This window comes from Thermobia domestica, chromosome 8, assembly GCF_964235325.1.
Source record: "Thermobia domestica chromosome 8, izTheDome1.hap1.1, whole genome shotgun sequence".
NCBI lineage: Eukaryota > Metazoa > Arthropoda > Insecta > Zygentoma > Lepismatidae > Thermobia > Thermobia domestica.
This window is the reverse complement of record NC_137461.1, coordinates 251926738-251945642: the sequence shown is the minus strand read 5'-3', so window position 1 is coordinate 251945642 and position 18905 is coordinate 251926738.

Sequence of the window (18905 nt, the reverse complement as noted above, 5' to 3'; positions counted from 1 at the left end):
TAGAAAGCACGATGGAAATTAGTTTGAAAGTGTCTGAAAATTTCTCCTTTAAATTTACCATCCTTATGTATCAAGAATCTTATTTTCTTCGTTCTTTCCTCATCTTTATTGTAAAGCTTAATGTTACAAGTAGTGTATCTATGGCTGGAAAAATATATCTTCAAACGAGAGATAGGTGGCAAGGTTTTCTGAAGATGAATATACAACATGTAGGTCTGATTATGTCTGCTTCGTCGGTTAGAATGATTGAAAAAAAAAATCTCGCCCTCTAAATATCAGCAATAATAGTAAATAAACTTAACGGTTACTATGTTTCTTCTTTATTTTTCGAATTACCTTCCTTCTCGCTAGATTGAGAAACTAAATTTATGATACCCGTAAACCTAATAAATAAAATATAACTGTCTACCGTGAGTTTAACATGATTCTTGTCTGCTCCTGGTGACAAGAGAATACGTTTGTCCCGCCCGTGACAACCACGACCACGAGGACCAACCAATCTTCAGACCCATGTGATACATTTTGGGAATGTTATGGTGAGAAAGCCCTCTCCTTGTGCTACGAACGAGGCTGTTATCCTTCAACATTCATGACATCCGGGAGCACCAAATTTAATTAAATTTTCCCACCTGCATCCATCCAGGCAACTGACACAAAACGCCCCTTTAGCTCGCTTGCCACTGCACCACCGAGCAGCGCCGTCTTTTCACTTTACTCTCTGTTCGGTGCGGTCGGTCGAACGAGCGAGATTCCAGTTGTATATACTTTACTGTTGCGGCTGAGATATTTGATATTCATCCGTGCAATAACAACTTCCACAGACGCAGTCATTTTGACCTTAAAGCGAAAATTATTCTCTTTACGGCGAAGGGTAAAAGACCTCAGAAACATTAGGTAGAACTAAATAGTTCTAATACGGGTACAAGAACAATTGTATAATTAGACCTTTTATTTTTAATGTATTTTCACTTCAAACATAATTTAAATTCAGCTGGTCATGACTATATATATAGGTGAGTAACTCTCCGCTATTTAGTAGGAGAGCTGAATAACATTTCCTTTCCAAAATTATATATATATATATATATATATATATATATATATATATATATATATATATATATATATATATATATATATATATATATATATATATAATACAATTTTATATACTCACCTCTCACCTCACATACTCATCCTCAATACGAGAAAGCTTGGTTCGATTGCTTCTGCAAAACATGTTTGATTCGGATTTTACATCAAATTGTACGTCATTAGTCTCTATGTTGAAATGGACTTCCAGCTCCAAAAAAGTCCATCATTTTTATTCCAATCAAATACGTTTGCTCCGGTTACGAGAGAAAGTATTGATTTTGTCGACAGAGAAAACCAGAAATTGAACTTTTCTCACATATAAACACTACCTTCCACAAACAATCAATTTCATCTCTTAAATGTACACAAATGGACTTACGGACGCAATAGCCCTGCCTTCAACAGGATTACACTCATCCCTTCATGATCCATAATGCACCTAAAAGAAAACTCCTATGAGATATCTCGCTTCAATAAATTACTACTAGATTTAAACTTGTGGTTTTAACACATAGCGATTCTTCGAGGCGCAGCGACGAAATACTAGTTAGTTTGGTGTTTTATCTTATACTAAAAATTAAATTATATATTGCAATTTTGAAATCAAGCTTTACCACTTGAAGAAAAAATGAAATAGAAGAATTACTCGTGTGATGCCAATATTAGGTGTACTCGTTGAGCATTTGGGTTTGATTGGTCAGGAAGGGGGCGCTAAGGCGATTTCTTGCCCGGGTGACAACTAGCCTAGCTGCATCGCTGTTCTAAAACTTTGTAGTATTTATTACGTTTAACTTACAGTTATAAATGAGCCGTTCAGATGCCAAACCGATTAACTCCATCAAACAAGATTTTTCAGTAGTGAGCATCAGTGACGACGCCAGCTTTAAGTTCTTAGGGGGGCAAAGGAGGGGCAGATACATTTTCGGGGGGGGCGGCTATATGCCATACCAGAAATGACATATTTATTACGTTTGACTTATTTTACATTGCATTGTGTATTTCGTTGCAGTTTTTATATTAGACCTATATGATTATAAATTAAAGTTGTTTCAAGTAAAATTTGTTACTACAAATAAGTAACGTCTGCACATGAAATATTTTTCAATGAAACTTTTGGAGCCTAAACATAAATTGAATTCGCGTATGCTACAAGAAACACATTCGTCTAGTAACTATATGCTACGTCTCTCTCTCTCTCTTTCTATATATATATATATATATATATATATATATATATATATATATATATATATATATATATATATATATATATATATATATAGAAAGAGAGAGAGAGAGAGAGAGATTTTACGAGGAGCTGCTGAAAATATCGTAGTCGAATCCAGAAGGAGTGTAGGTACTAGGTAGAAAAATGAAACCGTGTACCAATACAAATTTTCATATTAATAATGAAATTCTTATTGTTTCTCAGGCCTCTGAAGTGATTATGTGTGCCCAAACAGATAATTTCACAAACATCCAGATCCTAATTGTTATAACATTTTTGTTCCATCAAGGAAAGCCACCGAAGTAAATTAATTAGGAAATAAGTGAAACACCACGGAACTCTCCTCCGTTATATACAGTGGTGAAGATGTAAGTGGCTTAGTATAAACGTGGCGGTTTCTCAACAAATTATGCTTTACATCCAGGATGATTAAAAGCAATGACTCTTCCCGAAGTATTGGATGCAATTTGTGACATTATTCTTGAAAATTACAGGATTTCAGCCAGTGGTGGATATAGCCCGGGGCTGAAGGGCCTAGGCCACGTCAGTTTTTAAGTGACAAAAATAATTTAAGCTATTATTTATATAGTTTTTAAAGTGTATAGTAAACTCACGTTATACTTATTATAGTCTGAGGTCTGACTGCACCCCGCTTTCTCAGTTCTGGGCATTTCTTTGGAACTCGTCGCTAGCATAACTCAGAATGGCTTGGGTATGTGCAAAGTTTACGGCATAATGAGATCCCAAAATATCTATCAGGAGAATAAAAGAGTAACGGCATTAAGAGAAGTCTTCTTCCAATTTGACCCTAATGCTGATCAATTTCGCTCACGAATAGTAACCATAGACGAAATATGGTTGCGCCACCATGATCCTGAAACGAAACAACAGTCAATGGAGTAGTAGCACTCATTTCTCCATCGCCCCAAGAAGTTCAAGACACAGAAGTGGGTTGAGAAACTGTTTGCAACATTCTTCTGGGATAAGTATGGAGTCGTACTTATAGACTACCTCCGCAACGGTCAGATATTTAATCCAGAATCTCTACATTACTTACAAAACTGAAAGAAAAATTCAAAGTTCAACGCCGCGGAAAATGAAAAGAAAGGAATTATGCTCCTTCAGGAGAATACACCTGTCCATCAAGCCCCTGCGAACACAACTGGCATTGCATAATCTAGGGTTTCAATGTCTAGATCATCATTCTTATTCCGCAGATTTAGCTCCGTCTAACTATTATGTGTACTTATTTCCCAACACGAACAGTGGTGCAAGGAAATCTTCAGATTTTTTAACTTTTCTGCAAAAACTAGAGCACTGTACAAGGTAGTATATTGACTCTCGGGGGAAGCTTAGAAGAAGTAAAACTTCACCATTCCACGTGCACTCCTTCTGGAATGGGCTACGAATTTTTCAACAGTTCCTAGTCAATACGGTAGAAGTCACGTCAGTACTATGAAACAAAATAAGTAATGGAGCACTAGTATATACCAATTACTAACGAAAGGTCAGCACTCTGACAATATGTTTTATTGGGAATCAGTTTAATTCCATAAATTTATTATTATCATTTGCACAAAGGGTTAAAGACAACTCTTTTTATCCCCTTCAAAAAAATAAGCCCTGGTAATTGCAAACTAAGCTGTTATAAGCACATCCTCTGAATATTGAAAGCCGAGAATAATGTTTCAGAAAAAAGAAGTTTTAAATAAAACAAAATATGAAACTGAAAACTTCAAACCTGGATAAATACAAACAAAAAATGAAATCTTTGAGTTTTACGTCCCACGGTTATGCCGGTTAGGCTAAAGGAGACGATGATGATGAGTAATGAATGAAATGGCGGAATGAAGAAAATGGGAGAAAACGGGAGAACCCCAAGGAAACCCACGCGCAAGGTGTTTGTCCACCACACAGTTCACTTGACGGGGGCTGGGATCGAACCCGGGACCCCAAGCACCAAATACAAACAAGTTACGTAACTGGTTTTACCTTTCTTTTCTTTCCAATCGAAGTTGATCCAATGAGAAGAAAACAAGTCGACCAAATCTACTATTGTTCGCTAGGCACAATAAGTAAAAATCATAAGAAAGAAGTATAACTAAAATTTACCTCTAAAGATGCTAAATTAGAAAACAGAAATATGCGTGCATACCCAGACGCTCAAAAAAGAGAGACTGAGGACTAATCTGCCACATAGTAAATGCATGGAAAGTAGACTACAATTTGACAATGAGATTGGTTACGATACTCATATAAAATACTATATGTAGAATGTTTAAAGTTTGTAGGAGTCTGGGGGGGGCAGTCTAGGTGGCAGTCAGGGGGGCAGAAGTAGCTACTAGGGGGGCGCTCGCCCCCCTTGCCCCCCTCTGGCGTCGTCACTGGTGAGCATTTTAGTAACTTAAGTACAATGTATTTAAACGAGAGTGATCAGAACGTTTACGCATTCTAGTGGCAAATTGTTACACTATGGAGTTAATCGATTTTGCCTCTGAAAAGCATGTATCTTTTCCAAGTCAAAATATGTAGAACATAGAAAGCAGCAGGAAATGGAGTTAATCGGTTTGGCTTCTGAACGCCTCATAATAATACATTAAATGAAAGAGTAATTCAAACAGTTTTTGCTACAAGTGTTCAATGTGAGCGCCATTCATCACACGACACACATCGAGTCGATAAGTGAGAAAGGTTCATAAACTTTCCGCCGAAATATGGCACAAAACACATTCAATTTAGGGAAGTCCCGTTGCAACTGTGCCATCCCGTAGGGATTTTCTGACCCCCAGATGCGAACATTATCAGTGTTCACATCGCCACTTAGATGAAATGTCGATTCATCACTGAAGACCACACGATCCATAAACTCTTCATCGATGTGCAGCAACATTTAATTTGCAAAGTTGGCACGTAAGATCATAGTCTGTACTCTTTTAGAGCTTTTAGCAACTGCAAACGATAAGGATACAGTTGTAAGTGTTTCCTCAAAATTTTTCACACAGACGGTTGCACTGTAACTACAGACTCAGTGTTTGCAGAATGTAAAACACAAAAACTTTCTGTAGCGCTTCCTAACTGTAGACAGAGGAAACAATGCATGCACATTCGTGTATACAAAACTGAGTTGCTCGTTCATTTGATGAACATAGTATTTACAATTACAAGTTAGTTGTAAAAAATACCACAAAGCCTTAAGGTGGATCACTAGGTGTTCTCGGTGTTATGCTAAACGCTGCTTAAATAGTGCGGCATTGTCAGATAGTGTCAAGTGTTTACTGATGCCAGATAATAAACGGAGTAATCATGGAATTCGGCTTAGATACTTACTGGAGAAATTATTTTTCGATCTTTACCGCTATTTCTCTTCTCGAACTGCAATGCTAGAATCCAGGAATTTTCTTATTGTGACTAAACAGTAAACGTACAAATTTGGCAACAACGCATTATGGGGTTCTGCGCAAGTTTCGTCTCAAAATCTATTTCCTTAGTGATGATGACTAGCAGTTATTATTATTATTATTATTATTATTATTATTATTATTATTATTATTATTATTATTATTATTATTATTATTAAATCTCCGGGTGTAGATGAAATTCCTGCTGAGTTAATTTTAGCTGGAGGCGAAAAATTGTGGAACAAGCTACACAAACTCATTCTCCTTATCTGGAACAAGGAAGAATTGCCACAAGAGTGGAAAGAATCAATCATTGTTCCAATTCACAAGAAAGGCGACAAACCTGACTGTAATAATTATCGAGGCATTTCTCTTCTGTCAACATCCTATAAAATCCTTTCAAATATTCTGTTAGCAAGATTGACCCCATACGCAGATGAAATTATTGGAGATTATCAGTGCGGATTTAGACGAAATCGATCAACTATCGACCAAATATTTACCATTCGCCAAATACTCGAAAAGAAGTGGGAATACAATACCCCGGTACATCAACTATTTATTGATTTTAGAAAGGCTTACGACTCGGTTAGGAGAGAAACATTATACAACGTTCTTACAGAACTTGGAATACCGAGAAACCTAATTAGATTAATTAAGATATGTTTAAGTGAATCCCAAAGTAAAGTCCGGGTAGGAAAATTTTTGTCAACGAGCTTCCACGTCGAAAATGGCCTGAAACAAGGAGATGCGTTGTCGCCATTATTATTTAACTTTGTGCTGGAATACGCCATAAGGAAAATCAAAGATAGCAACCAGGGCCTAGAGTTGAACGGCATTCACCAGGTTATGGCATATGCTGATGATGTAAATTTAATAGGGGATGATAGGAGAACAGTAGAAATAAATGCAGAGATCTTATTAAACGCTTGCAGGGACATGGGTTTAGAAATAAATGCAGAGAAAACTAAATACATGGAAGTGCGTCGGGACCGTAATACGGCAAATTGTGGAGGCGTTAAAATATTAAATAATACTTTTGATAAAGTGGATACTTTCAAATATTTAGGATCAATATTAACAGACGAAAATCATATTCACGAAGAAATTAAATGTCGACTAAAAGCAGGGAATTCGTGTTACTATTCGGTTCAAAATCTCTTGTCGTCGCGAATTCTGTCGAGGAATTTGAAGCTTAAAATATATAAAACGATAATCATGCCTGTTGTTCTGTATGGTTGTGAAACATGGTCGCTTACTCTGAGGGAAGAACATGGACTGAAAGTATTTGAGAACAGGATCCTGAGAAGAATATTCGGACCCAAGAGGAACGAGAATGGGGAATGGCGGAAGCTTCATAACGAGGAACTACATAGTTTATACGGTTTACCCAACATTGTTAGGGTCGTCAAGTCTAGGAGGCTTAGGTGGGCAGGTCATGTAGCTAGAATGGAAGAAAATAGAACCGCTTTCAAAGTCTTGACTGGTAGACCCATAGGAAAACGACCATTAGGAAGACCTAGGCGCAGATGGGAGGACAATATTAAGATGGATCTCGCAGAGATAGGAATACAAAGTAGAAACTGGATGCAATTAGCTAAGGATAGAAGTCAGTGGAGAGCTTTTGTGAACGCGGCACTGAACCTCCGGGTTCCATAGGCCATAGAGTTAGTTAGTTAGTTAGTTATTATTATTATTATTATTATTATTATTATTATTATTATTATTATTATTATTATTATTATTATTATTATTATTATTATTATTATTATTGGAAAATAGAAATTGAGTGTACAGTTCATGACGACGTGACTTTAGGGCACTCACATTTGTGCATTCTATGAAAAATCATAAAAGCAATAATTAGATAATTGTAATACCATTCTGATAGTATTAAATTGCAGACTTCTCAAAATTTATCAGTGTGTTTGTTGTTTGAACATAAATACGTCATTTTGAACCTTTATTGAACTATTAACTTCACAAGCGTTTGATACATTTAGTTTGCTTTCTATGGATATTTACAGTAATAATCAACACATTTGCTTCAACGAGTATTTACAATATACAGGTATATGCCACGTAGTTTTAATTTAGATAAGAGTTCATCGAAGTGCTCTTGAATTAAGACGAATTGATTGCTTGTTACGAAATTCGAAATTATACAGTAATTTCAGCTGCTGCACTGCATGCATACAGTAATTCATATATTTTTACTTCAGAGAAGTTTGCAAAGTTTATATTTAATATATACGTTAATATGCATGTAAACTTGAAAACAACTAGGAGTTTCCTTAACGGAAATGCTTCACTATAAACAAGGAAGTCTTTTGCGAGTATAACCATTTCACTTAAAAAGTTAGTCCTCTCTAACAAAGTAAAATGATCATAACCATCGTCCTTTTATAAAGAAAAAAGATCCCAACACTACTGCACTGACTGCAATAACGACTCTAGGAATCTTCTTATGGGTCCTCTCTATAACTGCGTAATTTCTTACAACAATTTGACCATCTATTTCAACTTCTCTATCTACGGAAGTCTCTGCCACAGAATAGTCTTCCAGTGGTTCATACGTGTTTCTGAAATGCTCACTGCAGGCAACAGATGTTAGGAAACTGCACACACCAAAACATAGACTCCTTCCACTAGCTGAAGTGCATGACATCAAAGCACTAATTCCGAGAGCTATCGACGTCCAGTGAAATCGATCTCCATTAAATATTGTTTCTAACAGGAGATTTCTAGGCGTTTCGGGGTTAACATACAAAACACGTCTCCTTCGTTCAAATGCTTCTCTAATCTGTGGCCAATATACATCCAATTGATCAGAAGGATTTAAATCTATGTCCATTCCGACATACAATGGATCCTCATCATTGACATTGTTAATAGAGGTTCGTGTCCTCGCTTCAACTAAATTCATCACACTTGAAAGCACAAGCATCCCAACTGTACTTATAACGGCAGAAGGGCCAGCTAATCCCTCCTGGATATTGGCTACAGCTCTTGCTGCATCTGCTCCTGTCAATGTAGCTACTGTTCCAAGTACGTTGACCATATCTCCTGGAGTTACTGGAACATTTTGTACAGTATGGAGAATACATTGTGAAAGCGACGTGTAGTCGAATTACTGCAAAACTTCTTCGCTTGGAACTTCCTGCGCACATTGAACGTCTGGCTCTGGGCCACGTTCATCAGGCGGCTGCTGGTGATGGCTTAAAGTTCTTTGTCTTAACCCTGATGGACCAGGGAGGTCTTCAGGGTCGTTTTCTCTGTCCATTATGTATCACTGCCACTAACGTCCACTGAAAAGTAGAGGCCACAGTTATGGCCGTAAATAAATCCAGTTAAGTCTTTTTTTATTTACTCACTCTTTTTCCTTGTATACAAAACACTTAATGTGCTTAAAATAAACAAAATCGCTTGCTTAAATCACCTTGTAACCACTTTTTTTTTTTTTATTTTCTCGCATGCGCTCACACAACTCCTCTTCTTTCTTCGCCCCATTGGGCAAGTTCAACAATACATTTATATCCATGGTTAATGGAACGCCGACTGCGTAGTAAGCTTCCAGTAATTAGAGCAATGAACACAACAATAAGAAATAATGAAGTTTTATCTTTATAGAATAAATTGAAACGAAATTTTTGAGTTTTATGTCCCACGGATATGCCGGCTAGGATAAAGGAGACGGTGATGATGAGAATTGAATGAAATGGTGAAATGAAGAAAGTGGGAGGAAACGGGAGAACCCCAAGAAAACCCACGCACACGGTGTTTGTCCACCACAAAGTTCACTTGGCGGGACTAGGGTTTGAACCCGGGACCCCATGCATCAGAGGTGAACGCTATACCACTGAGCCACTGCGGCCCCATTCATTTTTTAACGTTCTAAGTATTATTGACGACGAGACGAGATGAGAAACAAGGTCGTCTTGTCTTGTAATTTTCGCCTATTCTTGTTTCGTATCGATTCGCGAATTCTTCCTCGTCTCGTCTCTATTCCCGCAAAACCAGTCTCGTCTCATCTCGTTTTGTAAATTTGTCCTGATTTTCTTCTTAATTTCATCCAGAGTAGTAGTTCCCAATTTTGTTTACCTGGTGCATACATGTTCTCCCTTCTTTCATCTCGTTGGTTATATGCGTTTTATGTCCGAACTAGGGATGGCCAAAATTTTCCGGAATCCGGATTCCGGAAATTTTGTTTTCCGGAATTCGGAAAAATTCCGGATTTCGGAAAAATTCCGGAATTCAGAAAAAATCCGGATTTCGGAAAAATTCCGGAATTCAGAAAAATTCTGGATTTCGGAAAAAATCCGGAATTCAGAAAAATTCCGAAATTCAGAAAAAATCCGGAATTCGGAAAAATTCCGGATTTCGGAAAAATTCCGACATTCGGAAAAAATCCGGAATTTAGAAAAAATCGGAATTTTTCCGAGATCCGGAATTTTTCCGATTTTACTTTCCGGATTCCGGAAAGTAAAAATTCTGGAATTGGCCATCCCTAGCTAGTAGCTGTTAAAAGAGAAACACAATAATGAATAGGCTATATATACTGTATTAATTTCTTGTAGTTGGATATGTCTTTATCATTTACGTAGACAATTGCTACTGCAGTTATTTACTACTTTATGAGAAAGGTCTTATTTTCACACACAAAAAAGTCGCCGGTATGTCTCAAACATTATCGCGTTCCCACCTGCACCTGCTCCAAAGCACTGAAAACTACTTTTTAACCAGGCGAAAGGCAGTGAAGGAAAATAAATCTCAACAAATATTCTAATTACATTCGCTTATTGTCAACATACCTACAGTGAGCGCAGAAAGTGTTCGTACACCGTGCATACTTTATATTGAAAACAGCTAGCATGAGAACGGGAGGTGGAAAATATATATATAACCAGAATTAAGACTACACCTTTATACATTTTATTTCTATATACAAGAGAAAGGCCAAACAAACACAATCACTGTTTTGTTCAGAAGAAAAGAGAGAATTCCTTTTTTGTAAACGCAAAAAGTCACCGTACACTTATGCTTGAATTATTGCTTATAAAGTATATTACGTTATTTAATATTTTGTGGGATTACCCTGTGCGTTAATGATTGTCTGTAGTCTTCGTGGCATTGATTTCACCTGTAGTAGTTCGTAGTTCTGTAGCTTCGGGACTGATTATGTCCCATTCTTCTTGAATAGCTTTTCTTAGGCCTTCTTTAGTAGACAAGCTGTGCCTTCTGATTCTTGTCTCCAGAACAGATCATAGATGTTCTATGGGGTTCATGTCTGGGGATTGGGGAGGTGTGCGAAGCTGTTTCAAGGTATTATAGAGTCAGGGACGGATCCAGAGGGGGCGATCGGGGCGATCGCCTCCCCCCACAACAGGAAACTCTTATTTTATATATAAATAAACCCATCCATAACAAGTTTGGAGCTCTTAAAAGTAGCAGTATTACCGCCGACCGCCCCTTCCAGAAGTCCGTCCTGGATCCGCCCCTGGCAAACCTTGCAGACAGGCCTCGTTCAACAGTACAAACAATAATTGCTATGTATAATGTTTCTATCACTGTGCGAAACCATAAAAAAAATAATAAAAAAATAGTAATAAAAAAAAGAACTGGAAGACCAAGAGTGTTGAGTGAACAAGTTAAACGTTACATTATTAGGGAAAGAAAAAAGGTTACAAAAAGTAGTGCTGTGCAATTGGCAACGGATCTGGAAACACGCGGTGTTAAAGTATCAGCCAGTACAGTGCGGAATATTTGCAGGGTATCATGGTCGGATAGCCAGGAAAATGTTCTGGGTGAACAAGACAAATCGTATAAAGAGACTAAAGTTTGAAAAAGAGTATAAAGATAAGGGATCAGGCTTCTTTCTGGAATAGGGTCATATTTTCGGACGAAAGTAAATTTAATTTTATCGAGTCCAATGGGAGGCGTATGGTATGGCGCAAGGTGAATACAGAGATGAATCCTCAAAATCTCGTCCCTAAAGTAAGACACGGAGGAGGGTCCGTGCTCGTCTGGGGTTGTATGAGTGCCTTAGGAGTGGGTCGTCTCCACCTTATCGATGGAGTGATGATCCACAAAGTGTATATTAACATATTAAAGGAATATCTCCATACTAGTGCGCAGAAGATGGTTCTTGAAAACAATTTATTGTTCAGCAAGACAACGACTCCAAACATACAGCGGAAAATACTCGATTGTGGCTACTCTATACAGGGGCGGATCCAGGACGGACTTCTGGGGAAGGGGCGGTCGGCAGTAATACTGCTACTTTTAAGAGCTCCAAACTTGTTATGGATGGGTTTATTTATATATAAAATAAGAAAGTTTCCTCTTGTGGGGGGGGGGGGCGATGGCCCCGATCGCCCCCCTCTGGATCTGCCCCTGAGGTTTGCTATCTTTCTCAAAGACTTACCCTTCTTATGCACTTTAATAATTACTTTTCTTGTCTCCTCATTTGTTTCTGTTCGGTTGCTTCCCATTTCGACAGCCCACCGTGCAGTTTTTTCACTCCTATTCACAACTAAACTCATTCTGTTACTCGTCATGCTATACAGAGGTGTATACTCAGGTGAATACTAGTGAACCCCAGTTGTGGTATCTTTGTTTCGTATTCGTACATCAGGTGTGACGATCACTTTTTGCGTCTACTCTATACATTTTCTACGGAATTTATTTACTTTCTGACCATTAAACTTGTCTTTGTGGTTCTTTATTGATATATTCATAAAGCTTAGTTTTCATTATTCATATTGTGTGTGTTATTACACTTCTTAAATTTTCTGTTTCTTTTTCGCAGGCATTCTCGTTTCAATAGCATAGGTGTGCGAACACTTTCTGCGCTCACTGTATGTACAGTAAATACAAATTTATAATTTTTGACTTTACGAAGTATACAATGTAATTGTTCAATAATTAACATAAGCAGGCATTCATTAATTTATATTAATATAATAATTAACAAAACTAATAAGCGGGTGATTGATGACTCAGTGGTAGAGTTTTCATCTATGGTATTCTAACCCAGGACATGTGGGTTTTCGATGGCTAATTTTGTGTTCGAAAATTTTCCCGGTGGTACTCTTGGTTCCCTTTCTTATATTTGTTCCATCATCACTCATTAACGAATTTAGTTTATCAAAACTCTATAGCCATATATTCATTCTGTCCGTCAGTGAAACAAACAGTCTCAAGAACTATCTGATGGATTACCAATCAATTTTGGCCATGATGTACAGAGTCAATAGTTAAGAATCGAGTTCCCTGATGAATGTAATATTCAAACCGGAAGCGGTACAAATCAACCATTTCCGGTTTTAACGTTAATCATTATATAGTAAATATGGTAATAGATAGCGAGAAGCGGTTTCCAGTAATCGACATATATAACATTCATGTAGATAGAATGTTACCCAGTTTGTGCATCTGCTGAAAATAATGAGCTTAGGTATTTAGAGAGCATTTTCCGCTTTAGAAAATGTGTGCTTGGTAAAGAATGTAGAGAATTAGCTGAGTCAGGCACGTAGCTAGAATATGGTAATAGGAAGGGAGGGGGGGTTCTGTCACGAAATACTGTGGTTATTTACCAGGGGATCAATCATTCTAAACTATTTTATTGGCAACATATATTGGTTCGTTTAGCCAAGATTTCTAATGGGGGCATGATATGAAATACTGTGGTTACACACCAGAGGCTCGATCAATCTAAATATTTTACTGACAACATACCCATATTGATTTTTTAGGACAATAAAATGAGGATATATTAGTAAGTATTTTAATAAGAAGCTATGAAGAAATCTCGAGTAAAAGAATATAAAAAAAGTAATGAAAAAGATATCGTCTTCCGAGGTCATTCGAACGGTGTCGAGAATTTTGCGTCTGGGAAATTTGCGCCCTACCTCAAGAACAGGGAAAAATGCGCCTGCGATGTACCTCCACCGGGAAGTTTGAGCCCTGCGAAATAAAAGAACCTATTGGAGCTTACGCATTTCCTCGGAGGGGCTGACATTAGAACATAAACAATCCTCCCCCCACAACCATGCCATTTGGGATTTATTTTCATTGTGGCTATATAAGGGGAGAATAAACTTCAATATAAGCCAAAAGAACACAACGGATCAACGCAATCACTGCTTCTTCCAGAGATGATTTTGGGGGAACACTGGCCTCCCCAGAGCTCTCAGAGTGCCCCCTCGGAGGAGACCAAAATAATACGTCTATAATATAATAATAAATAGAATAGTACCAGCAGTGACCCCCCTCCGGAATACTAAATATTCCCCCCGGAACATTTTTCCTGAAAGAACGACTGAACGCAATTGTGTGTTTGAAGTGTAATTCCAGCAAGTAAACACACTGTACATAGTTTTCTTGATAATATTACTGAACTGATTTTACATTCACTTTACATTTTCTTTTCTATATTTTGTGTCCTGAAAAGCCAAACAACTCGCAAGGATTGTGAACAGAGATATCTGGGTAGAGCCAAACAGCCTTTTGTAGATTAAATTATACTCTTTGATTATATTAATAAATAATTATATATCAGATATTTATACGTTTATTGTAAATTTTGTAGTATAATGAAAAATTGTATTTGTATGGATTGCCCTTTAGTGAACTAAAATTGTATTTTTTTCATTTGTTCGGAATATTATAACGGATGGAGTAACTCACTGAGACGATGAGAGGCAAGCCTAGTTCAAGTGCGAGTGGAAGTTACTTTACACAATACAATAATAAGTTGAATTGTAGGGCGCTAACATCCCAGTGCAAATATATAGCCGGTGCATTTTCCCCTCTTTTTGGGATAGGGCGCAAACATCCCAGTGCAAATATATTGCGAGCGCATTTTTTCCTATTTTTGTGGTAGGGCGCAAATTTCCCGGGCGCAAAATTCTCGCATTCAAGGAAAATATAATGTCCGTGAAGTTGACAAGCCACTTATGTCAGACTCCAATTTCGACTTTAAACGTCGCTAGTGCTACGTTAGTGTTCGATAGTGACGCAAATCGTTAGTACTCCAACTGCATGCCAACACGCCCACTTCTAAGAATCATCTCAAAAATGAGGTTAACCGTTAGAGCAAGTAAGTGCTCATTGGTGCCATTAACATTAACGTTAATGCCTCCATCGTACGGCCCTTTGAGTAATAATAACACCACGTTTTTTGCTAGTCTCAATGCGTCCCTATATTCTCGCGAACATTCTGACGTGCCCAAGTTAGTTACTTTTTTTTTGGGGGGGGGACTATTGTTTATCTGTTATTGTTTATTGTTTATTGCTAATCTGCAGAGTAGTCCTTACATTAATATGCCATTGTCCTTGATAATCATTGCGTATTTACAAGCAATTTGTTATTACTGTTAGAAGATATCAAAAAACAACAGATAAAATCTACTACTTAACGGTTCATATTTTTCTTTTACAGTACATAAACGATTAATAATAATAATAATAATAATAATAATAATAATAATAATAATAATAATAATAATAATAATAATAATAATAATAATAATAATAATAAGACTATTCCAGCATAAAAGTTATCAATTGAATCACACTGGCAACAAGCGACGCATATTTTAACTTCATAAAAAATCGTTTCTCACGATTTTCTGGAAAACTACGTATGATAACATCTTTATTATGTCAAGTTGTTTATCTCAGTGTGATGTATGTCTTACCTCTGGACAATATCACAGTAAAACAAAAATTAAATATTAGGAGTACATTGTACTTTTGGACTACATCTCATTAACCATGGGAAGATTGAGTAGTGTATACTTTAGGATGTAAGTTTCCTCTTAACTTGCATCATACATTCTTAGGATTACAAAAAGGAAATTTGTTCGTTTGCATTTGAACAAAATTCTTAGGATTACAAAAAGAAAAAATATTTTTTCCGAATTCCGGAATTTTTCCGAATTCCGGATTTTTCCGAAATCCGGATTTTTTCCGAATTCCGGATTTTTTCGAATTCCGGAATTTTTCCGAAATCCGGAATTTTTCCGGATTCCGGAAGTTTTCGGAAATCCGGAATTTTTCTGAATTCCGGATTTTTTTCCGAAATCCGGGATTTTTCCGAATTCCGGAATTTTTTGAATTCCGGATTTTTTCCGAAATCCGGAATTTCAATTTTTCTGAATTCCGGATTTTTTCCGAAATCCGGAATTTTTCCGAATTCCGGATTTTTCCGAAATCCGGAATTTTTCCGATTTTACTTTCCGGATTCCGGAAAGTAAAAATTCCGGAATTGGCCATCACTAGTCCGAACCTTTCTGCGATTTCAGCTGCAGCTTCGAATTCTCAGTTCTTCTTTAATGACAATATTAATAGTACAATGAGTGACAAAAAGAAGTTAAGCATCCGAAAGAAATGGTCCAATGTCAACGTAATTTCGTACACGTGCATGTACGGGGAAGTGTATACGAAAAGAGAGGGATGATATTTTTGCGAGGTTGGCAACACTGATAAGGTTGATAATGTGCAGGAGCGTGTCCTAGTATTCTGTGTTTGCAACAGAGACAGAATCGTCCGAGTGGGGTTGCGTACGTGCGAGTCATGGTGGAAAGACTACAAGGTGGATGCAATGCAGTGCTACATTCTTGTCGCTCTGGCGCATGACGTCATCTTGGTCTCAGATGTGGCCAGCGAGAGTCAGATGAACTTTTAACAAGCGCTTGCTCGCTGGTAGCTTACACGCAAACTTCTCTTCTATTTATAGTGATCTTTTAAATTTTAGTAAAAATTTTAGTACAAGCAATAATTATATAAACGTGATGTAATCAATGCTTAAGCTAAGTGAATTCAAAGGAAGATATTTACAATAGCAAAAGAAACAGCAATATCAGTTCATATTAAACAACTTTGAAGCTTGATCAAGCCAATATTACTCACTATATTTTCAACTTTTTCTTTCTTTCTTTCTTTTCTTTTTTTAAACATCTGAAGTAATATACTCGAGTATGTATAGGCCTGAATAATCTATAACACAGTGTGTCGTTAATGAATTTCATTATTATATATTTATGTATGCTAACAAGGCAGGGTACCTCGGTGTAACACGCCGATTTTGATAAGCTTGCACAGACATACAGATCATCAAAAAAGAAGCGACACGTATTTTTTTATATCGGCCAACAAGCGTATTGAAAGGGTCAAATGGGGGCATAAAAATGGGGTCAAAATGAGATTTTATGCAATATAGCGAGAACGAGAAGAGATATCGGGAAAGGGTAAATGTACGAAATACTACCCATAGTTGACGCAAGCCATTGAGGTAGAACTTACCCATGTGAAGAAAGCAGAACATCCGGAAATGGACCAATAACATGTACAACATATTCATAATGTACTACAGAAATGAGTGAAGAGGGTGGCAAGGAGCAGGAAGAAAGAAAACACGAAAATGTAAAATACGTGTTTTTGCTTTGGGTGCATACGTTATCCATATGCGAAAGAGACGCAAATTTATCTCACTGCACGAAGATTCATCTCTACAAGCATGAAGGATGCAAACGCCGTTCGTATAGGCAGCCAGTGAGACAATACTGCACAGTGGGTTGCATATATTGTGCAATGGGAGCAACGGTGAGATACATGTTGGAAACGGGAATGTTTGTAGCTAGTAACACACACACACACACACACACACACACAAAATGCATTGCACAGTAGAATGTAATAGCAGGTGTTCCACATGTAAGATAAAGAGCAACAGCAATATCAGTTCTACGCATGATTATCTACATTATATCATGAAAATACGCGTACATATGTACGTACAACATAAAAGTCAGCAGAGGTGTATGCTGAAAACAAGACGCTCACTCCTGATAAGTAGCACAAAAATGATATTTCAGGAAGAAATCGTCCAAACAAAAACAGTATTTGCACCACGAACACTTGATGATGGATGGGTTCTGGCACTCTGCTTCTTCGCAGACCAATGACGTCAACTGATGAAAACAAAACTCCACTGGATGTGGAAAATAATCTGGTCGTGATGAAAGATACCCAGAACAAAACCATGCGTATTGGAAAGTAGTTGGAGACGAACTTTTCCACCCGAAAGGAAGAATGTTAACGGTACTTTACGTAATAATTAATGGATGTTGTCAGAAGGTGGTGATGTATGTTATTATGGTTTGATGACCTGCTTACGTGTGTTTCTTTATTTAGTTGTGCTGACATGGAAAGGTCATGTGCTCTTTTTCGAGTTTGTATGCGTGTCTGTAGAGACTTTATACTGGATATTTTTAAAAATAATAATGGAAATTTGAATTAAATCTGTTGATATGATGATACGTCATTCTGTATCAGTTACTTCCGTAGTAGTGATTAAATTAATAATCCGTAGTAGTGATTAAATTAATAATTCGTAGTAGTGATTAAATTAATATTGAATATATTACACGAGCAATATGTGAGAGAATAAAAAGATATTTTCCTCCGGGACCCTTAGCACTAGAGGTGAACACTGTATTGTACTGAAAATGAGCCTGGGACCCCAAGCACCAGAGGTGAACAATGTATTGTACTGGGATCGAATCCGGGACCCTTAGCACCAGAGGTGAACGCTGTATTGTACTGAAAATGAACCCTGGACCCTTAACACCATAGGTGAACACTGTATTGTATTGAGAATGAGCCTGTTACCCCAAGCACCAGAGGTGAACGCTGTATTGTACTGGGATCGAATCCGGGACCCTTAGCACCAGAGGTGAACGCTGTATTGTACTGAAAATGAACCCTGGACCCTTAACACCATAGGTGAACACTGTATTGTATTGAGAATGAGCCTGGGACCCCAAGCACCAGAGATGAACAATGTATTGTACTGAAAATGAACCCGGGACCCTTAGCACCAGAGGTGAACGCTGTATTGTAATGGGATTGAACCGGGACCCTTAACACAATAGGTGAACACTGTATTATATTGAGAATGAGCCTGGGACCCTTAGCACCAGAGATGAACGATGTATTGTACTGAAAATGAACCCGGGACCCTTAGCACCAGAGGTGAACGCTGTATTGTAATGGGATTGAACCGGGACCCTTAACACCAGAGGTGAACACTGTATTGTACTGAGAATTATTGCAATTCTCACATGTAAATTGGCGAGAAAAAAAATACGAAGTGTGTGTGTGTGTATGATTGAATGGTT